Source organism: Pinus tabuliformis, chromosome X (assembly GCF_031772625.1).
Source record: "Pinus tabuliformis cultivar Carrire ecotype Pingquan chromosome X, CPIR1, whole genome shotgun sequence".
Lineage (NCBI taxonomy): Eukaryota > Viridiplantae > Streptophyta > Pinopsida > Pinales > Pinaceae > Pinus > Pinus tabuliformis.
This window is the reverse complement of record NC_142308.1, coordinates 979,181,881-979,206,564: the sequence shown is the minus strand read 5'-3', so window position 1 is coordinate 979,206,564 and position 24,684 is coordinate 979,181,881.

Genomic DNA, 24,684 nt, shown 5'->3' with positions numbered 1-24,684 from the left:
TAACATTTACATGCATGTGACAAAGGATGCCAGGAAGAAGTTGGAGCTGACCGCAGAGGTTGGGATATTTGTGGGGTACACTGATACGCCCCACAACTATCATGTGTATTTGCTAGACAGTTGCAAGACTGTTGTGCGACGAGATATCAAATTTTAGGAGGAGAAAGCCATGAAGTGTTCGCTTGAGAGGGAGCCACACTTGCATGTAGATGAGGAGCTATTAGTTCCTAAGGATGAGCTTCAAGACGTGGATCAGCCACAAGATGAAGTTCATGGAGTGGAAGAGACCACTCATGTAGCACCAACCATCAGAGGGCGAAAGCGCACTACAGAAGCTGAGTGACTGGCTCAAGATGCAGAGAAGGTTGTAGGACCACCTACAGGATAGTGTAGATAGAGACAATCACCTGATCGGTACACTGGATACATGGCTCTTGTGAGAAAATGTGTCGTGATTGAGCCATCCTCTTTCGAGGAAGCTGTGGAGGATCCCGCATGGGTAGATGCCATGGTGGAAGACTATGATTCGATTGTCTGAAATAGTGCATGGGAGATTGTCCCAAGACCAGAAGGGAAATCAGTGGTGGGTTCGAGATGGATCTACAAAGTGAAGCAGGTAGCTAACGGGAGTGTGGAGAAGTACAAGGCAATATTTTTTTCCTGAGGCTTCTCACAGATAGAGGGGATCGATTATGAGGAGACCTTTGCACCTGTCGCAAGGTATTCTTCCATACGGATGATTCTTGCTCTCTCAGCACAGATGGGATGGCACATTCATCAGATGAATGTGAACACTGTGTTCCTCAATGGAGTCATTTAGGAGGAGGTGTACATAGAGCAGCCTGAAGGTTTCGAGATCTTCAGTAGCGAGTTGCATGTGTGCAGGCTCAATAGAGTGTTGTATGGGTTGAAACAAGCACCACGTGCTTGGTACACACGGATAGACAATTATTTCACCAGACTTGGATTCTCCAAGAGTGAGGCGGATCCTAACCTATACCAAATTGTGGTGGAGGGTAAGTTGCTTATCATTGTACTTTATGTAGATGATTTGATTTTGACAGGAGATGAGTTGTTGATACTTTCATGCAAGGAGGATCTTGCTAGAGAGTTTGAGATGAAGGACTTGGGCCTCCTTCATTATTTCCTGGGATTGGAAATTTGGCAGTGCAGTGATGGACTATTTGTTTCCCAGGGTAAGTATGCTCGAGAGATACTAGAGAAGTTCAACGTGCATGGCTACAAGCTTGTTGATACTCCTCTTCTTGGAGATTGGAGGAAGGAGGATGCTACTTCAGCGGAGGTAGTGGATGCCACTGTTTATTGACAGTTGGTGGGGTCGCTTATGTATCTGGTCAATACACGACCCAATATATGCTATGCTATTAACCAACTTTCACAAGCTATGGTTAAGCCAACCAAGCTCTTCTGGAAGGCAGGCAAGCATGTATTGTGTTATCTCAGAGGCACATCGGGATATGGATTGTGGTACAGACAGGAGGATGAGGTGAAGCTATGTGGCTTCACAGATGCAGATTGGGCAGGGAGCCCAATAGACATAAAGAGCACATCTGGAGGGATCTTCAGTATCGGGTTGATAGCAGTTTCTTGGTAAAGCAGGAAGCAGAGATCCATGGCACTCAGTTCAGTAGAGTCCGCCGAGTATATGGCAGCAAGTTTGGCTGCATGTGAGGCTATATGGATGAGGAAGATCCTGGTCAGGTTTTTCGGGTCACACTTGGAGCCTACTGTGATTTATTGTGATAACTAGAGTTGCATTAAACTCTCGGCTAATCCAGTATTTCATGATAGATCCAAGCACATCGACATCAGGTACCATGATATCAGAGATTGTGTGTAGTGGAGAATCATGTTACTTTCATACATTCCAACGGAGGATCAGGATGCTGATATCTTGACAAAGGCACTCACCAGGAGCAAATTCGAATACCACTGAGGTAGGATAGGGGTTGCAGATAATCCATATCTTGTTGAGAGGGAGTGTTGAAAATGCAACAAGATGATGGAGCTTAGTGAAAAGAAGTCGCCTTCACTAAGTGGGCCCGTAGGCTATTTTTGGCGCAAAGTCTATTTTTAGACTATGTCTATTTTTAGACATATGGATCATGGTCTATGAGTTGCAGGATTCTATTTATGGATGATTGGTCATGTTGGTAAAAATATATGGACTTCTATTTTTAGACATATGGGCGGAGTCTATTTTTAGACTGCCAGTCTAAAAATGGAACAGTCAAATATTATTAGCTCTTAATAATATTTGGAATATAAACATTATCTTATCCTCTTGGAGCACTTCAGTTCAAGCTACAGATGTGGCACATGCAACTGCCAGAAGGAAATACGATTTTCTTATGGGTCAATTGAGCTATTGCATGATGGACTTCAGTTAGAACTCAAGTGATTGAGTTTGGTGGAGTTGATGGAATTGTGTTCAGGTTGACTTAGTTGAACTAGTTGTATTTAGTCTAACTACCAAATACACTAGTGATGAATGATGTGAATTAATTATTAATTAATTCACTAATTATTAACTCATAAAGCAACTAAAGAATACATCAGTTAACTCAGTGCATGGATAGTTTAGTGGAGACAGTTGTTAGAGGTGGAGACTACTATCAGTTGTGACTATAGCTGTGCATGAGATTTGCACAATCAATGATTGAGATTGCCAATGAGGATTGCACAGTACAAGCCAAAAGAAAATGAGCTTGGATCATTCCTATTCTCACATTGGATTGTGCAGTAGAGGCAGGCAGACAGCGGAGGAGATTTGAACATGTGACTTGATTCAGATCTGAGCTAGTTTGTGTGTAACAGGTGGAGATAGTACTAAGTACTTGTGAGGAGTATCGTACTATTTATTGTTACATGTTCTCTATCATTATAATATATAGAAAGTTCGGGGTTTTCAACTGTATGCTTTCCCCATTACATACTGTGTTAATGTGCGCATGCGATTGATGTTTCATTGTTTTTAATTTTGCAAAATTGATGATCAACGTAGAGGAGGTTATGTATTATACATGCATTCTGCAAATAGTGTATAATCGGGATAATCTCTGTGAATAAGTGTTATATTATTCAAAATTTCTACATGAATTATAAGCATTAAGGCTAATGGATGGGCCTCTTACCTATTTCATGAAAGGGTCGATGAATATCCCTTGCTGTGATTTGATGTACCTCCTCAATGCTTGACAAGACCTGCAACCATAGACCATAAGAGGATCAAAACCATATGCAATATAATAATCCAAGCAAAAGTTAAATTAATGATCAAGGAAATTAGGATTTGAATTTTCCTTAATAAACATTATAAAAAATTAAAAACCATTCATCATTCCAATAAGACAAATCAATGGGATAAAGTGTTCATTTGTATTAATCAAATATAAAAAGGAGCCTTACAACCTTGGATTTGATGTCATGAGGCTCCTCCCAAATTCCTTCAATCCCTCATTAGATGACAAGCTTTCCAATCTCAAACTAACAACATAAGTTTATCTTCTCTGAGTTTTGATCTCCTCAATCCCTTTACCCTCTAGTAATTTTATAGGCCAACATGAATAAGTTTCAAATCCAAAAGAGGAGGATGAGACCCCTTAATTGAGGGACTAGGTTTCCATGAGGAAAGGGATTAAGATGCATCATATGAGGGTTGTAGTTTGAATAATCATCACCTGGAAGATTTCAGTTGGGAAATATTGAACCAACTATGTTTCTAGAATGTACTTTTTATTTTTACTTTCTTGAATTCATCTGTGTAGGTTTATAGTGGTAGACAGAGAAAATCTATACAATGTTCTCAAAGTTAATTCCAACGAATGTGCAGGAAAAGCTAGGAAAATCAATGCAGCTGAAACATGACAAGGTGTGACAATGTTATTCCCCAAATTTCTCATCTACTTCAAGATATTTTTGGTTGTTTGACTTCTAAGGGAGTTCATTCAAACATGTTCATGGATGGTAAGAGACCCATAAACTGATCAAGTGTCATGGTGAAAAATTGACATGTCACAGATTGCCCGCTAAAGTCTGAAGTCTATAAAACACATTTAAAAGATTGAAGCGCTTTATCATTCCAAGGATCAGATCAGGGACAATGGTTGAAATCTACGTGGAACATTCAAGGATTACAATGAAAACGTATATAAATAATCATCATTGAGGTAGGAATTCCCATAATCAGAGTAAAGTGAACTCAATAAAAAAGCATGGAAAAAACAAAATCATATAGATAGTAGACACATCATGGATGCAACCATTTGTCATAAATGGGTCTACACAATCATGAATATAAAATATCCTTGCAACCTGGATTAGTGAAACTAGATCCAGGGTCTTGATCTCCATCTCTCGATCCACAATATGAATCTAACCATGTGAGTGAATGTTTCAAAGTCAAACATGGGAGAAACCACTTAATTATCGGTTAATGATGTGAAACATTAACAAGTGTGAGAGAAAACACCAATAATGAAAATGGTTCTCAAGGTAATTTCAATGCAATCTATAAAGTGTGAATAAGTGATCTGAAGTCAAACAGTCATAAAATATTTCGATCAAAGGCTGATGATGAGAACCTATCGTCGAAGGTGAGAAACATGCCATTATGGAATGCAGGTCTTAAGACACTGATGGTTTCTAAAGCAACTTCCTAGATAATGAGTTGAAGTCAATAAGAAGTGACCCATTGTAGGAAAGCCTACGACATGAAACACAATGTCAATTTTTGAAAATAGTTTGCAAGGATTGATTGAAGGATGGGTGACGCAATTGAAGGTTAAAATTTGCAAAGGGAATTGAACTGAGGATGCACTTATCTTGAACACATAACGACATGACAATTGACTTGGCAGTATTTGACTTAATGACAATACCCAAAACCTTGAATACTTTCAACAAGGTTTTATTAATTGTAATACAATTGGATTTCCCAACCCAGACATGAATGTGGCAGAGTGTTGTGTTCAAGAGTGACATGGTACCTTTAGAAATGAAAATGTAAAACTGACACCTTTTCCCAATTTTCCCCACCATTACTAGAAAGTACCTATTTATTTTTCACAAGCTTGAGGAGGATAACATATGTTTGGACAATAAGCTCATCATTCAGATGAGTCCATCGAAGTATTTTTAATGTACCCTAAGAAGCAATGGCTTGGTCCCGTTATGCTTAAGGAGTCCTATACTATTTATTTTTTACGAGTCCAGTAAAGGAGTAACTCGATGTTGTTTTCTTTTAAAGAGTTTAAAAAAGACAAAAAAATGTAACTCATTCAATTCTTTTACCTTAAATTTCACTGAGCCTGGAGAAAGTAAAGATTTTGTGTTTTTTAGTTTTAGGGAGTGAGAAGAAAAACATAAGTAGACTCCATTAGATTCTTTTTTGTAAGTTTTGGTCCATCAGGTCTGAAAAAGGATAAAATAATACAAGAGAGAACTCTATTGACCATGTTCAATCAATGTATCCCTTTTTCATAAATAGCCCTAACTCATTCCGTTAAAGGGGTAAACTTACACTCAGTGGACGGTTGTTCATTTACTTTTACGAGTTCGAACAAACAAGTACTCGACAATATTTTCATTTTTAAAAGAGTCTAAAAAGTTCTTAAAAGAGGACTCTATGATTTTCGCTTTTCAAAATTTTTTAAGAGCATGAAAAGTGATAAAAGTCTACTAAATAGTAAAATTGATTTATCCATGCTTTGTAACTTATCATGCACATTTAAACTCAATAAATCGTTGTAAATGCTCAGAAATATAAGATTTTCCCTCCTAAAAGGTTTTAAATATAAAAATAATATTTATTCTTAGCTTCAAAACCCTATAGAAGTGCAGAAAGTAAATTATTTTTCACCATTTATTTTTACTATTTGAGAGCAGATGAGGAGTTTTTACCACTAGACTTCTAGGACTAATTCCGAGCTAATCGGTGGACGAAATCACAAACTGCTTCTTCCAGGTAGAAGTTATTTCCTTAACTTAGCTTTTTATCTGTTCAAATTTCCATTTTAAGCTTTCAGTTAATTTTTTGGTGCAAGGTTTTGCCCAAAAATGTTCCCTCTGCCATGTGTTGATTTCCTTTAGCCAGGCCCATGCATTCGGGTAAAATTTTTCCACATGGAAAATTGCGGCCTGACAGATATTTTCTAGAAAAATCTGCTCAATTGCACCTTGTCTATAAAATGGCAGTACTGTAGGTGGTGAGGGTTCTTTTTTGAAATATTTGTGCCACAAAAAACATGAGATTGATCTAAAAAATGATTCTAATATTTTTAAAATGGTCATTTTAGGCTAATTGATTGTTTAAAATGGAGTGGAGGGAAATACAACATGAAGCCAATGATTTGGAAACTTTGGAAGATCTAGCTACCATGCAGGCTCTAAGAACTTGTGGCTTCAAACACATGTAGAAGTCCAAGAGGGCTAAAAAATGGTCAAAATTCAAAGTGTTCAAATTTACACAAAATTAGAACCAGATCAAAGTGATCGTCTCTTTGATTCCAACAGTGTGAATGACACTCAAATCCGAGCTCGTATGAAGAAGTTAGAGCAAGTCAAAGTTTGGGTTTGACTTAGACAAGTGGTAGGAGAAAATGACATGGTAGAGTCTCAGTGAATGGGGAAGCACCAAGTGGCAGCCTACCATTGGCCCCTGCATATCGCATATCGCAGAAGGAAGAGGCCATAGCTTAAGAATATTGGCCCCAAGCAAGTCATTGGTATGATGCAATAAATCACAATTGTTGATCGAAAAAGATAGAGGTCGGCGGTTAAGGAATCGGCCCCAGCAGACATGATGTGATGATCGACCCTGACAGATGTGATGTGATGATCATCCCTGATAGGATCCAGGTTGCGATGCAATATAACATATCATGGATCGGAGGTGGATCAAGTATTTACGAGTCGGCCCCTGGTAGTCAGGGTTGCGATGTGATAATTGCAATCACAGATCACAAATGGAAGCACCAGATTGGTTATATGCCATATATATATTTAGACTAAAACTGGTGGGAATCGAACCCACCATCAGTGGGTCCACTGGGATTTCCCGCATGACGGCTTCACAAAACACAACACAATGCTAATCATGTCGTGGCTCCAACTAAAGCCACCCTAAAATACACAATGAGTTGGAAGGGGTGGGATTTGATCACCCCAACCTCTCCACATCATGAAATTTTCCTAACCAAAAAGCTAGCAATTCCTTCTTTGTAAAGTCCATCACCCGACTTTTATTTAATCGCCATTTCTCATAGACACAGAAAAGGGGGCACTTAAAGGCTATATTAAACCTCTCATTTTACACATAACAATGCTTTTTTGCTTTAATATGTTCTTAGGAAGGTTTAGAGATGATTGCATGTTATGTGCCTAATATTGTTTATCTTTGAAGAATATCGTAAGAATATTGAGTAGATTATGAAAATTTGGAGGAGGAGATAATCTAGGGACATGTTACCTACTACATGAGGATCAAAATTAGATGATAAACGAACAAAATATCATGAAATTATTGACACATTCTAGAGCTCTAGTGACTGAGAAAATATAGGAATATGTTCCCTATCATTTAATGCAGATCACTGGTGTTGGGAACCAAATCCACTATTTGAGGGATTTCGGAGGGGAAAGGTTCATCCTTTTAAGGAGAATGCTTCCTCATAAATTTTTATAAGTACCAATTCGAATTTTCCTCTAGAGGCATGTATTTCTTAGCCTTATTGTGGAGAAAATTTGTTATTTAGTAGCCCCACTTTCATTTCTAGAAAAGATGTACTTGGATTGATTCAAATAATGAAGTTTGGTGCCATTTTTAGCTTATAAATCTTGGTATCCTTCATAGGACTCTGAGTATCCTTGAACATGGACATCCCAGGAGTCTTAGAGACCTTTTGTATAATTTTATTTTCTTCTTTTCACTTTTTATTCACGTACATCTCTTATTCTTGTTTTTTCTATTTCTGCATTTAGTGTGGATGTTTCTTTTGATCTAGGATTGGGTTAAATGATTGAAGTAAGTTATTTTTCAGGTTATTTACAGAGTCACAATCATGATGCATCCTTATAACAACTTTGAAAATCATTTTCATGATTTAGCTACTGGGATTGGTTTACTAGTTCACAAATATAGAATTTCTAGAAGTCTCTTGTAGAAAAATAGTAGTAATTTTATGTTATTTTTTAGAATGTATTAATGAGATTAATTTGAGTTGATGCCACTTGTATTATATCATAAATACATTAATTTTAATAAAATAAATCACCCCATTTCATTTTAAATTGATTAGGTTAGGCATTTGATAAGTTAACTAGCTCACTAGTTCTTGAATTTTCAATTTTTAGGGTAGTAATTTTCTGCTATTTTTTAGCACGTGTTAATAGAGGTATTTTGGAGTGATTCCACTTGGAATTGACACATAAGACATCCTAATTAATCAAAAAAAAAATTCCATCCCATTTGAGTTTGATATACCATTAGGAATCCAGAAATATTCTCGGTCCTGTAGCATTAAAGGCCTCCTTTAGCAATTGCCTATAGCAAGCCCGTAGCATCACTTTCCTTCACTAGCTTTGATTCCCACTGCTATTTTCACTTAGTATAGGTTAGTAATGATCCCTAGTCTCTAAATACATTATTAGGGAGACCTAAGGACCACTCTATAAAACTCTTAAATTCTTTCTCTTTGAATTTGAAATCCATTATATATTTTATGGTTACTTACTAAACACTCAAAAGTTGAGATTGTTTCCGGAAACATTGAAGGATAGAGCTCTTAAATGGTTCATGAGTTTAGGGAATAATTCAATAATATCATGGAATGATATAAAAAATATATTTCTAGAAAAATATAATGATCATCATCTTAAAGAAGGAATATTTAGAATGACTCAAAAAGAAGATGAGAGCCCTGAGGATCTAATAAAGAGGTTCATGTATAATGTTAAGAGGGGAAAATTACATCATTTAGGATCTGACACACTAAAAACCCTCTTACTTAGAATAATTAGGAATGAGTGGATTAATCTCCTTGATCTCATGAATAGAGGTGATGTACTCCAATTATCATTTTCAAGAAATTTGTGAAACATGCAAACACATATAAGGAGGAAGGGCAAGAATAGTAAATCAACATCAAAATTGTAAGTCAAGCTGAACTTGGAAATTTTCTTGATAAATTTAAAATAAAGATTCTTAGCAATTTAAGTGAACACGTATAAATGTTAAGAATGCAAGATGAGAAAAAATAAGATGTTCATATTTGTGTTGCCCACGCAGAATCTTATTTCCCATCATTACCAAGGTTGAAGGAAGTTTACGAAGATGACAATGACGCAAGTCAATCACCAAAGAAGCTATGTTATGTAGCTCAAAGAAGGCCATGGAAACCTAGACAACCTAATATGATGCAAGAACCTAATTCACAATTTCAAGGTTATGCACATCCATTTTAAAGTAATTGGAACACATCCTTTACTTGGCAAACTTGGCCATCTCAACCCAAAAAACAATCTTGGCAACAAGGTTGGAAAGAACCTTATGGAGGAAATCCACAATATCATCAATATTCTCCTCAATGTCCTCCATACCCAACTCCATGTTATCCCTACCATCCATCTCCACGAAAACCATAACCCCAACCACATCCATCTCAAAGATCCACTCCAACTCAAGTAATTGTACCACCATTTCAAAAGCCACACAAGGAAGTAGCTAAACCCACTTACAATTCTAAGGAACAACACATCCTAACATCTCCTCTTGATCTAAATGGTATTCATCTTAGTTTAGGAAGATTATTGCAAAAAAGAGATAAGGACAACATTCAGAAAAAGAAGATTCAAATGAGAAGACCAAAGAATCATGGGATGCACTTGATGAAGAGAATAATGAATAAAATGAGGAATATTTGAATGTCATGGTAGAATAATACATGAGGAATGATAGAGATGAGAAAGAAAACCAAGGGCATCAAAGCTATATTGAGATTTGGTTCTATAAAATCAACAATATGGAGCATCACTCTCTTCTTAAGTAATACTTGATGTCGTCATTGTCAAAGCACTTGGTATCTAAAATTTAGGTACATGCCAAGGCATACATTTAGAGCCTACATATGAGTTTATATGTGATCTTGATGTGCACCTGGCTCCAATGGAATTATTCATATACTTGAAAGAGATTTTGTTTTTTTAAGTAGAGTAGGATATAGAAAGAAATAAAAAATGACAAATAAGAGGAAAAAAATAAAATCTCAGGCAAAAACCTCCTTTGAGCCAACTGAGATTGGCTCATTGATTGAAAACCTCCATGAGGCAGTCAATGGGTTGGAATAAGCAATAGGCAAGAGAAAAATAAAATATCTTAGGTGAAAGCCTCCTTTGAGGCACCTAGGCAGAACTTCTAGTTGAAAATCTCATTGAGGAAGCTAGTAGGCCTAAAAAATAAAAATAAAAATAAATTCTCCATCTATCTCTCTCTGAAGAATGTATGTGCTCTCCAACCTCTACAATTAACAAAAACAAGTTAGGTACCAAAAGAAAAGTTGATCAAAAACTTATTCAAAGAAAGCCAAACTTGGGATTTGTCCTCCTTTTCTCAGGTGTTCCAACAGGACTAAGGCCATGTCAATCCATCACCCTCATCCATTTTCAACATCCACCATTCATTTCCAAGACTTTCCCATTCATTTTCCTTGTTGTCCTAAAATTCTAGAGGAGGCCAAAATACACAAAGAAGAAAATTGTTTTTAACATATCTTGAAAACAATGTATCCATTTGCTGAGTTATTTCATGGGGAGATGCATATGGATTATGGTAACATTATTAAGAAATTGCAGCGAATTCTAGTGCACACTTTTCAAGAAATTGGCCTTAGTCACTTACATCGATTTTTGAGTTTTATCGAGATTCATGCATCCATTGGCCAAGATGTTTTATGGGGAGGTGCATAAGGATTATGAAAACATGCTAAAAATAATTCAGGTCAATTCAGTCTACCATTTAAGATATATGAACAAAACAATTCTACTGCAAGAAACTATTTTGAAATGCTACAGGAGAGACCAGAATTGCTACAAGAGCTCACCTATAATTTATCGTCCATCCCTCCAAACATACCATCTCATCTACATACCCCTCACTCATATAACCATTTCTCTCCACCCTCAAATCAACAAGAATGTCAAATCTCAGCTCTCGACTATAATGCTCCAGGAGGAGTTTGTGCAGCTATAGGAGATCCAATAAGAATAAAAACCCGAAAGGCCATGATGCTTCGAGGAAATTATGAAGAAATCCCTCCAATGATTTCATCACCCATCTATCACTCATGAACTCCATTTCCCCTAAACTTTCTCAAAAGGTTTACTCTATCTTTCTTAAAAAAACACACAAAGACCATTGTTCTCCATTTTTGCATTATTGACACTACCTCCTCATGATTCCAAGACTATTCACATGGATTTTCATCACTCCCCTCAACACCACCATTCCAACTGAAGACTAGAAGAAAGGATCAAAAGGCTTCTACAAGAAGAAAATCCTCCTATAGCAACCTGTGCAGTCAAAAGGAATCTCGAATATTTCTTCTTTTCCACCAACAGGAAGCATGAAGGAGAAATGTATACACCCAGAAAGGGACTCATAACACTCAAATATGCACTCCACCTGTAGATGCAGCCCAATCATGAGAGAAACACCTACATATGCACAATAACATCATCAACCAACGTGCAATCTAGTTTAGAAGACATGCACATCAACCTTACCTCTGTTTATAAATAGCATATGATCAACTGCAACACTCACATGAATAGCATCTCCCATGAAAAGCAACAACAACAACAACAAAACCTAGAGGGACTTCCATCATATTATCACATGCAGGTTTAGGATCATCAAAGGTAGTCTCCAAAACTACAACAACATCCTACAAGAACAAAAGGGACACTCATGGTGAGACACATGTATGAAACTCTCTAAACTCACCCTTTGAACCTATTCTAGCTTAGAAAAACATTAAATGTTTGAGAGTGAAAGGTCTTTTATAGCTAAATTAATAGCACGAAGCCTCAATCTTTTCTAGCAAGTCACTTCACTTTTCTCCAAAGGACAACCACACATGTGGGAGATTAATGAGACAAAAGTGAAAAAAGACTTAAGAGAGTGGGATCTTATCATGGAGTTATAAAAGTACTTGGAGGCCAACTCAGTTAACTCAAAGCACTTTGATTTTATATTGCATGCAATGAAAAAAAGAGAAAAAAAAATGAAAAAAAACAATAAAAAAATTAAAAATTAAAGAATAAAAAGGTGGACCCAGCACCTCTTGGCATTCAAGGAGGAGATGCTTCAGGACCAAGGTTGGTTGCTGGAGGAGAAAATGATGCCAACTTAAGCTGCATATACCTCAATGAGGCAGCCTAAACCACATATACCCATAACATGCAAATACAATTGCATGTCACACTATGTGTGTCCCAGGAATTCCAAAGTTCCTTACTTAGGGAAACCTTCCATAACCCAAGGTTTAATGCTACTTAATTAAGTGTTTAAGGCTCCTTAAATAAATTCTATTTGGAAACATTCATTTAACTATCCCATAGGGTTCGACTTTGGGTTATTTTTTCAACTCCAGCCCATATCAACCATACCATTTGGTTAAAACCCAAACTTAACCCATAAAATATTAACCTCACTTATTTCTATTATAATTCCCATATAATACAAATATTCATAAACCACACTTAAGCCTTACCTTTTTGCCATTCCACAAACCTTTGCACATACATCAATTCTCTTGCTAGCACATAAAATCTCCACTTTCGATCCCATTCTTCGATCCAACGGTTATCGCGTCACCTGATCATTAACTAACCTGGACGATCTCTACTGTTGATCTGTTCTATCTGATCCAATGGCTATCGCATCACTTGATCGCTAACAAGCCCAAACAATCTCCACCATTAATCAATCTCGCTCGATACAACAAATATTACGCAATCTCACATGAAATTAAGCATGACCGATATCAGGTCAAGAGCACATGAGAAAAGTGGTTTTCTCTCTCCATCATTTTCTACGTGTCAGTCACTAAAAGTAATCGTGTGAAATTTTGAAAGACCGCTTACCACCTTTAGGGCGCACGAGAAATGGCTCACCCCTTGCGAATACCACTTCATCCTTCTACTAACAGGTGGTGTTAATCTTGACCATTCATCTTCTTAACTTTACTTTGCGTGACTTAATATTATTCATCTATCACACACAATGTCATCCGTTGATCTGACTGATCCAATAGTCCCTATGCACTATTACGTTCTTTTGGTTCTTACTATTGTTGCACTAAAAATTGTCACCTTGACATTCTGCTATCTGTGTGAGTTCATTACCACTCACACTTTCCTCCTTTGCAAGTCTAAAACATCAATTGCTCATATCAAGTCTTGAAAATAAGAGAAAAGCTCTCAAAAGTTTTTAAAACTCTGGTTCCGCACTTTCTCTTTGTCTTACCTATGGTTCCACACCTAATGGTCATGTCTCCAGTGCACCTAACTACACTGTCTCTATGTTAAAGGTGCGAACCCTTTTAAAGTTAAAAAAGCGCAAGTATACTCTGAAAAGACTCACTTTCAGTTATTTCTAGAAGCTTCTAGAAGGAATCTTGAGGTGGCAAGTTCGCTCTTTTAAGGTTCATGTAACCCATACCTTAAGGAGCTAACCCCTTGATGTGAGGAGCTTACTCCTTTGAAGGAGGATTCTATCCCTTCATAGGTGGACCAGTAACCTCCTCCTCTGCACTATAAAAAGACGCATTGAGCTGTCCTCTACACTATAAAAAGAAGCATTGAGCTGGTTAACTGAGGGTTAGAAGCTTAGTATTTTTTGAGGTAAAATGCTGCTGGAACTTAGTCTTCTTTAGTTGAGTTTTTATGAGGAGAGATTACATACCTCTATATATCTCATTTGGAAGAGTGCAAGGCTTGTCAAAGTAAAGGAAATTCCTGTTTCGGACCCTAGGAAGAACTTGTTCAACATCAAGGCTGAAAAGGTTGTAAAGTTCTTCTACTATTAAAAGTTGATACAAATATATTTGTTTTTCTCAATAAGCTGTTAATTCATTGTTTGTTTTATGGATTCCTTGATCACCATAATAGACATGATTTATAATATTTGCTATGCAGGTGCTATTTTATGTTTGCTTGTTTGTGATTGCAAGTCTTCAAAGGTAACTCTTTCAAATGATTGGAGGATGACTACTACGAACAAGCACTGGATCTAAGGTAGGATCTTAACACCTTTGTAGTATTTACTTATAAATCACATATGTCTAGAGAAAGATAGGTTTGTTTGTCTGTTTGCTGCTAGAATATCTTCTGATACTAGGGAGATCGATCTTGTCTACAAGATCGATTTATCCGACCAACAAATTGGCGACTCTGCTGGGGAAGGTATTTGATTTTTGGCTTTCCTTTGTTTTGACTTGAGAAAATTGTTTTGTTTTCTGGTTTTTGATTGATGTATACTGGCTTGGGTAGATTTCAAAATCTTGAGCTATTTTTTTTTTTCTTGAAATTTTTTGGGGACCTCACTTTCTCTTTACAGACAGTGCGGGCATCTCCGCATTTTTCCTCCAGTAAATAGTGCGGGACCGCACTTGTTGCTTCTGGAGGCTGCGGACCCTATAATTTTCTTTTGAAAATCTTGAGATATATTCTTCCAGTTAAGTTTAGGTTTGATTTAAGAATTTTAGTGTCTTCCCAGATCTGTATTTTTCCTGTCAAAAATATCTTGCGAGTGAGTTCCGATAGTATTTTTGTTTTGAATGATTTCCTAAAAGTTTTGCATGCTTGGAGTGGTTTTCACTTTGTCTCTGTAGTGACTCAAAGACCAGAAGCTTGAGAAAACTTACATCACCCTGGTGTCCTTTCATCTTCTTGATGAGTTTGACTTGGTTGTCAAATCTATCATTTGTGAGAAATAGATTTAGTTTTCTCGTTGCAAATCTTTGAACAAACTTTGTTATAGGTTTTGAATTTCATTTTTACAAAAGAAAACATATCTGGATGTTTTTTATTGGTTTGTTATTCTGTGCTAATGAATCCTTAGTTTACTGAACAACTAAGTAAAATGTCCTCAAAAAAGAATTGAAGCTTTTATTCAATTAGATTTTTAAATTTTTTAGATCTCAAAATTAGTTTTTGTAGTTTTGAGTGTTTCTTTAGAACTTGTAGATCTCTTTTGAAGCAAATTGTTTTTTTTGTCGTTTCGAGTTTTGAAAAAGGGAAAGGGATTTATTGTGAGCATTAATTATTTGTCTCATTTTGGGTTCTTATTAAACAAAAAAACAAAAAGATTTTCTTTCCATTTCCATGTTGAAAGAAAGAATTGTTTCTTAAAGAATTGCATTCTCAAACTCTTTCTTTTAGCTAGAATTTCATTGAAAGAAAAATGAATTGATTATCATTTTAGGTGCATTTTTTAGTGTGTTTGGAGTCGAGTCTTCACACCATCAAAGTTTCATTTCCATACCTATCGACTTAAAGAAAAACCCATAAAAGCAACGCTTAATTAAAATTGATCTAGTAATCTTTTCTTTTTATAGGGCTCTTATCACCAATATAGCTTAGGCTAGTATCTTGGAGTAGGGAGTAATTGACTCTCCAAGATAGTTAAAAAAAACAAGTAGATACATATTGCAGTAGGAAATAAATCCAATTGTAATTCATACATTTTGGGAAGCTTCTCTTAAAGGAGTCAATCATGAGATCATGTCCAAACCTTTGAGACAATCAATTTTGTTTCATTGGGAAAGATAGAAGATCTATGCGTATTATAAACGGTAAACCTCCGATTAACTATTGTCGAGGAGCTTGGGGTCACTTGTTGGTAAGCCTTGGATTGACCATGTCGAGGAGCCTTCAAGGGGATTGAACTTTGTTACTCTGCCCTTGTGCATAGAATCAGATCATAGACTGTCGCCCCAGTTGTATTTTTTTGTTGTTCGTAACCTTAGTGTCCATAAACTTAAGATTATTTCCTAGGGTGACAGTGAAGGAAAGATGTCACTATACCTGGAGCAGACGTTGATTAGACTCACTTGGACTCTCTGGGGGGTTCTCTTCACTCGAGATGGCTTTGTGAAGAAACTTCTGCTAGTCTGTTTCATTAAGCAGGTTGTGGGGTATCTGTTCCAACTGCCCTTTCTATACTAAACTTCTACTAAAATGGATTTTATCACCAACTAGTGTTTTTAGTATAGAAAGTAACTATTTGTACATGGTTTGAACTCAGATTTTTTTAGGCGTGTGATTCAGCTGTTTGTTTCTTTAGAGACTTTAGGTGTTTTTATTGAAATTTTCTTTGTTTGCGTGTGATTCATTAATATTTAATTGTGGCCAAATTACCAAGACAATCTTGTAGACTTCTGGGCAAACCTCCTGAGTATATACCAAGCCAACTTGAAGGGCTACAAGATCTCGTATTTCCTAGTGACAATAGAGTTGGATCACCAAAAGCCGGAGAGTCATCTTTAATTGTTCATCCTGATTATCAAATACAAACAGAAGAGCATATTCAAGAGCCAATTTCATTTTCCAAAGTTACTGGTAGTATTTCTCCTTCCAGTGAATTAGCTGAAGAACCTGAAATTTTTGAGCCTGACACTGAACCTGCTGTTTTGGAATCATCTTCGAGATTTGTTACTCCAACTTCTAGTGATCCTGGTTCACCTAGAGTAAGAAATATCATTACTCAAAATCTTCCTTCTGGCCTCATTTTTATTGAAGAACTTGTTAGTCTAGATGAAGATGTAACTCTTCTCGAAAGCCAACAGACTTTAAATCTTAGGGAGCGTGAATCAATATTCTACAGTCCTTTTAGGAATGACGCTTGGTATTTATCATTGACAAATTTTTTAGAAAACTCGGGTCTTAGTTTTTCACCACCTAGAATTCCTTTTCATCCTACACCAAGAGGTTATTATCCTTCATCGATCATGTCAAGACAGTCATCTATGTTTTCCCAATCACCGGAAACATTTTTATACGACAGTCCTTCTATTCCTTCGGGGTACTAGTCACTCTCTGGTACTTTTTCAAGAGCAACTCCTTGACTGACTGAACAAGAGTTATCATCTGGTAGTAATGGAACTCAAACGTTGAACGCAGAGCAAATCCATATGATGTCTAGTAGTATTCCAAATCCTCAACCTCAAGGTAGTCAGTTACCGCTTGGTAGGAAACCCCAGGATAGTCAGTTACCACTTGGTGGGAAACCCCAAGGTAGTCAGTTACCGATTGGAGGGATACCTCAAGGTTTTCAACCTTTAGGACAGTACATACCCCAAGGTCAACCCCAGATTTAGTATGTGCCTCAGGGTTATCAACCTCAAGGCTAGTACCCAACTCAAGGTTTCCAACCACCTTCTGGTCAATCATTTTTACAAGGACCTGGAAATGTACCGCTTAATTATCAGCCCTACATTCAACCATGTTATGGTCCTCCATATGCACAACCTTTTATGGGTCCATACTCCGAAATGAACATGGTGTGGAATCCGTCTCAAACTCAATAGACTATGCAACCTAATGTGCAGTTACCTAATCAACCTGGACAACCTCTGGTTTCTAGTCCAACCCAGCAACCTTTCCAACCTACTGTTCAAATCCCTGCACCTGGCTTAGTTCAGCAGCCTGGGCTTAGCACACCTCACACTCTGCCTCAAACTGCTACAACTACTGCAACTTCTATTCAACCTACAACACCTATTTCTGGAGTATTTGTAGCTTCAATTTCTACTATCCCTGCATCAGTGCAAATTCCTCAAGTCTCTGTGCCACAGTCAGGACCTACAGTTGAGACTTCGGTCCAGATGGCTGTAGGACAAGCTGGTACAAGTACGATTGCCACAAGTCAACCACAATTCATCTATCAACTGTACCAGGGACAATATCAATTTGGTCCTACTGTACAAAACCCAGTTTATTAGTATCAACCGTATCCTGGCTATACTTATCAACAACCTCAACAACCGCAGTTTGGTCTGGTTAATCCTGGTTTTCCAGGAGGTTATAACATTCCTAATTCAAATCCGATTCCAAGTTATCCTGGATATCCTCCTCCTGGAACTGGTCTCATTACTCAAGGTTTTCGCGACCCTAACCATCAATTACCATTTATTGCAACTTTGGATTTACCTAATTTGTTGTTCCTTACGAACGATTTGATTTACTATCTTCCATATTGGCCGCCAATGCATAATAAGTTGCCTAGTGATATCCCGAAATTCAAGGGTAAGTCAGGAGAGGATCCATCAAATCACGTTATGACTTATCACCTCAGGTGTGCATCTAATTCAATCATTGATGGTTCAATTCGATTGCGTCTTTTTCAACGAACTTTTATTGGTCTTGCCGCCAAATGGTACATTGAGTTACCATGAGGCTCTTTTAATAATTTCAATCAGTTAGCCATTTCTTTCTTAACTCATTTTCAATTGCCTGTCAGATACGACAATGGCACGGAACTGTTAACTTCACTGAAACAATCCACGTCCACATATATTTCTGATCATATTCATGAATGGCGACGTAGAAGGCATTTAGTGAAAGTTTTCGTTCTGGATCAAATTTTAGCGGAATGGTTCATTAAATCATTGCTACCCAAAATCACTGAAGATGTAGCTAAGGGATGAGTTTTCACTGAAGAGCAAGTCATTGCTCAGGCTCAATATCTTGACCTCGTCTATACGCAGTTAGGTACTTTACATGAAAATATCCTTGATCTTCCAAAACACGGTCAAAGAACTGCAGCTTCTTCAGGGTCTCATGCCGCTGATGGTATGATTGGTTCAATTAGTACTAAAAGTAAGAAGAAATATTCAAAGAATTCTTCTCCTATAATAACTTTACCTCATTCCCCGAAAGGAGATTCTTCCGCTGAATTTTCTACTGACATCCATGCCGTAGAATCATCTACAACCGAATCAAAATTCGGTAGTAAAAAGAAGGGGAAGAAGAAAAACAAACAAAATTCAAAAGATAAAATGGATAAAAATGAATCTACTGATGAAAAATAGAAACCTCGCTATCCTTGTTTCATTTGTGACGAGGATCATTTTACCAAATAATGCCCACATCGAACAGAGGTTTTGAAATTCGTTAAAGGTTCTCAAATTCCTATTGTCTTGAAGGATCCTTTTCCTACTCAAGATAGTAATATGATTGGTTCTTCCTCGAATGCCTCAGAAGAACCCATTATGATGGTGTCTCATGTCAGAATTGCGATGCGATCACAAGATTATGGTAGTAAAAATCTTGTTGGTGGTAAAGAAGTAGAATCTTCTAATTCAAACACATCAACTACACCTCCTCCTGGTTCTGATCCACTACAGATCGAGAAACCCAACCCTGACTTAGTAATCAAACCGCCTGCTAAAGGTGTACTTCATAAATCAGCTTTCAATCCACATGCGAGAGCTGCTCAAAATTACAACATTGTTGAAGACTTAGTTATTTCCCCTTCAACAATGTCGACTTTGGAAGTGCTGCAATCGTGGCCAGCACAGCGTAAATTACTACTATCTGCTATAGGAGTTGTCGATATTCAGGATTCGAACCTAATAATCTTCGATTTGGAGAATAGTACACCCTGCCTACCTCATCAAATGGCTTTCCAGATTCCACTTTTAGTCAAAAACAGACCTTGCTTTCGGACTGTGATTGATGAAGGGGCTTCTACGTGTATTATGTCGATCCAGTGTTGGAAATCACTTGGTTATCCCACACTCAATCAGTCTCTGACAATTCTAAAGGCTTTTGATGGCCGAGGGTTCCATCCTTTTGGTATTTTGCAGGATTTACCTATACGGGTCGAAGGCAAAATCATAAATATAGATGTGGAAGTGGTTGATGCCCCTCTAGATTACAACCTTCTCTTGGGTCACAGTTGGTCTTATGCTATGACTGCTATTGTTTCGTCGGTTTTTCAGCTTATCAAGTTTCCTCATAATGGAAATATCGATACGATAGACCAACTGATTATTTCTCATTCGACCCAGCCTCTACAGATAGTATTCAGCACGTTGATAAAATGACTATCCCTTACAATGATGTTGACGTAGGTTTGATTAAAGATTCTGGTTTACTAGGAACTTTTTCCTTTCCTCCCCCTAACGTATCACCTTCTATTGCAAATATTCATATGATTTCATTGAATACTGTTACATTTTAATATCCTTGGTGTTGGCATTATGACACAAGTTTGGCACTATGACACAGGTGTTGTCCTTGATGGCAACTCACTCAGATGATAGATCACAGTTCAGGCTCTCAGAATGAAGGAAAAAGAGATATACGTAGGTTCCTCTTAGCCAAGTCACGTATACATGTAGGATCAACAATCAAAAGGCGTGTATACGTATGCACGCACTTTCATGCAAGAAATATCACGTACATGTGGGAAAACTTATTTTTTGGTCCATGGTATTTAGTCCTTGGTATTTGAACCTATGGTTTTGGACCATGGTATCTCGTCCAAAGTGTTGAACCCAGGTATTTGGACCATGGTATTGAGTAAGGCCTAAGACTATAAAAGGGGAAGGAGATCATTAGGCAAAGGCATTCACTCAAGAATTGAATATCTTATGAAGAGAAAGATCTAGAATTTGGTTATGGTGCATAGCTGGATCTAAACCAAGAAGGAACCTGAGCGTTAGAAGAAGGATAAGTTCTCTTGATGGGTCAAGATCTTAAGGCTTGAATAGTAATATCTATATGTGATTTAGATCTATTATATTTGGTGCATGACTTGATCTATAAATCTGATAATCTAGGTATAACTGATGTCTGAATAGGTGAAAAGGGTAAATTATCTTTTATAGATCTGTACGCAGGTTCGGCACAGCAGAGGCGCATATACACGCTAGTTCAGTAAGTCAAAATAGCGTATACGCTGGTTGGCCTTAATATAAAAGCGTATGCACACAGGTTCTACATATTGAAGTAGCGTATGTCTCATGAAATATGTTTTAGCTACTTCTGTTTATTGTTGCAGTGTTCTGGGTTCAGGATTGGTTTCTGGTTACTGTTAATATATTCTGGTTACAGCATTCAGAGAAGTAATTGTTTGATTCAGTTTTGATTGAAGCAAAGGAGATTGGTTGATGCAGATGTATTTGATGTTTGATTATTGTTATTGATGGATCCAGTCTGAAAATTTATGAAACATGGTCCCTGGAAGAAAAAGAGAAGGTTGTAGCCTTCTGTAAGTTAGCACCTATGTACTAGTACATCAGCTAGTACAAGAGCTAAGGGGGTTGCAGCTCCCTTCCAGGAGAAGCTGGAGAATGGGAGAAGGCTGTAGCCTTCGGCAGGTAGAAGCCTGTGTACTAGTATAAGACTGCACCAGTACAGAAATATTGTAAAAAGAAGGTTCTTATTAAAAGAAGATAGAGACGAATTGCAGCAGGTGGTTTTCACCCACATTAGGTTTCCACCTTATATCTTGTGTCCATGTGTGTGATGATATGTTCTGTTTTACTGCTCCTGCTTACTGTTCTTATGGTTAAATAAGTTCTGATGCATTGATTAAAGATCATGATTTAATGAATCATAAGTTTACTGATATACATTGGTTTCTTTAGACACAATAGTGTATATACGCAGTTTCCCATAACTGAAGTAGCATATAGAAATCTGTTTGTGAAATGAAAAATAATTGATTTGATAATACTAATTCACCCCCCCTCTCAGTATTATTTCCAACAATTGGTATCAGAGGGGGTCCTTCAGAAGAAGCTTGATCGCTTGATGGAAGATCTATCATCATGAGCATCTATGAAAAAGAGGCATCTATCAAGCCACCAATATTTGAGGGCAGAAACTTCGTCTATTGGAAGGTAAGAATCACATCCTATCTTCAATCTCTTGGTACAGAAGTTTGGGATATCATAAAAGAAGGATACACATTTCCATCAGCAACTCCTATAGATATGGCTGGTAAGAAGTAGTATGAAACAAATGCAAAGGTTTTTAATACTCTATTAGGGAGTTTATCTCAATAAGAATTCGTCAAGGTTATGCAGCTCAAAACCACAAAAGAAATATGGGACAAGATCATTCTGAGCTATGAACGAGATGATAAGGTAAAACGTGCAAAACTACAAACTCTTAGAATTCAATATGAAAATCTCAAAATGCACAATGATGAAAGTGTGGCTAGTTATTTCTTATGTATAGATGAGATTTTTAATCGTATGAAAAACTTGGGTGAAGAAATAAAAGAAGTTACTTTGGTTGAAAAGGTACTAAGATATTTGTCTTCTATCTTTGAATCAAAGTTTTTTCCATAGAAGAAAATCAGGATCTACAGAGAATTACCATGTTACAGCTACATGGAATCCTAACTGCTTTTGAAATGAGAAAAGGGGGACCATCAGATAGGAGAGAAGCCACATTCAAAGCTTTATGAAAAGGAGATTACAATGAGTTAGGACATATGTCAGAAGGAGAGGAAGAATCAAACTTTGTCAAGAACCTTCAATGGGGTTCTGGAAGATTCAGAGGTAAGCTACCTTTCAAATGCTTTGCTTGTGGAAGAGTCAGTCATTATGTAGCCAAGTGTCCTCATAAAGATAAGCTTGACAAAGGTAAGGAACCAGTTAGATGAAACAAAAAACATAATGTAAGTAAGAAGAGCTATTATAATCATCAAGACAGTAATGGATTTTCAATTAGTGATGAAGATGAGCAATGTAATGATTATAGACATTTGATGGCTTTTGAAGATGATGATTTCTTGGATGCTATAGATGAAGATGATCTCTATGAAGAAATTTCTAAACTTAAAATATTTTTAGAAGAAAGGAGTATGATCATAGATATTCTGACATTCCAACTTGCTGAGAGGGAAAAACACAATGAAAAGTTAGAATGTGAAATTGCGGGACTTAGAAAAGATATTGAGAAAACAAAAGCTCTTAATCTTAGATTTGCTAAAGAATCTGAAACTTTAGATGAGATTATCAAAGTGTAGCTTTCTCCTCTAATCAAGACAGGTCTCGAATATTTTGAAGAAGCATCTCAAGAACTGAAGCCATCCACCTCCAAAATTTATCTTGATGCAGCAAGGAGAAGTGAACAGGTTGACAATTGACAGCAAAGGCATAAAGTAGATCACCAGGTAAATCACGGTCAATATACTTCAAGGATGAACAAAGATCACCAAGTAAATTGGGGGCAATCTACTTCAAGGATGAACAGAAGCTACAACCAACCATAGGTAAATCATTCTACCTCAAGAATGAATTTCTATGGAAACTACAATCACCTCGATGGTAGGTTTGATAATCGAAGGAATTTCTTCAATGGCCAATGTTTCTCTTGTCATAAATTTGGACACAAAGCAGCTCAATGTGTTGCCTGCAAGACCATCATGACCAGAGAAGCACAAAATCAAGGGAGTGTGACTGAAATCATGAAAAGAACCTACAATAAATTTTCTACTCTTGAAAATGAAATAGAATGTTCTATTTGTAACAACTTCGGTCATGAAGATTCTGAATGCAGGAGTAGGTTTCGATAAACAACTCAGAAGGAGCAAGCTTCATTGAGTCCCAAAACATGGAGAAAGAAAGAACCACAACTAGAAAGATGTGGTATAGCCTTATATGCGGAAGGACAGGAAAATTAGTGGTACATTGATAGTGGATGCTCGAAACATATGATAGGTGATAAAGAAAAACTTCAGCCATATAGTGCTTTAGAAAAGGAAAGGAAGGTCTCGTTTGGAAATGACACCCCTGCGCTCATAAAAGGTAAAGGTTTTGTTCTTTTGAGAGAAAAGGTCAAAGCTAGAAATGTTATGTATGTTGATGGCTTAAAGCATAATCTATTGAGTGTCAGTCAAATGTGTGATCAAGGAAATGAGGTAATATTTAGATCAAATGGATGTATTGTTCATGAACTTGATACAGGAGAAACAACAATCAAAGGTGTAAGAACTCCAAATAATTTATACATACTCAATGGAGGACAACAATAATGCTATCTAAGCAAGAATGATGAACAATGGCTATGGCACAGAAGATTGGGGCATCTAAGCTTCTCTCTGATAAGGAAAGCATGCAAATATCAGGCAGTTTGTGACCTCCCTAACATCAGAATTCTAGATAATACAATATGAAAATCATGTCAGTTTGGTAAGCAAACCAAAACTAATTTCCTTAAGAAGGAAGGATTAGCTAGTAAGCCACTTGAACTTGTCCATACTAATGTATGTGGTCCATCCAGGAAACGATCGGGAGCATGCAAAGATGAATCCGCATGTAATAGCACCCATAGATCGGAAAGTGTGCGAAGCCCAGGATGAATAAATCACACAACTACGCAAAACAGAACACATAAGACTTCAGGAAGCAATTCGACAGGGAAACTTTAGACTTCCCAAACATGAAAAGGACTAGGTACGGCTAAGGAAGAAAGGAATTTTAATGGACACAGAAGTCAAGTGGCTGGAAAACGACATAAAGGGAGCATTCCTCATCAATAAACTAAGGATGGAAAGGAAAGGTACGAATGATCATACTAATGAATTAGAGGACTATTGCCAAGAATTGGTTCATCTGCTACCATGGCTAGGACTGGATATCACCA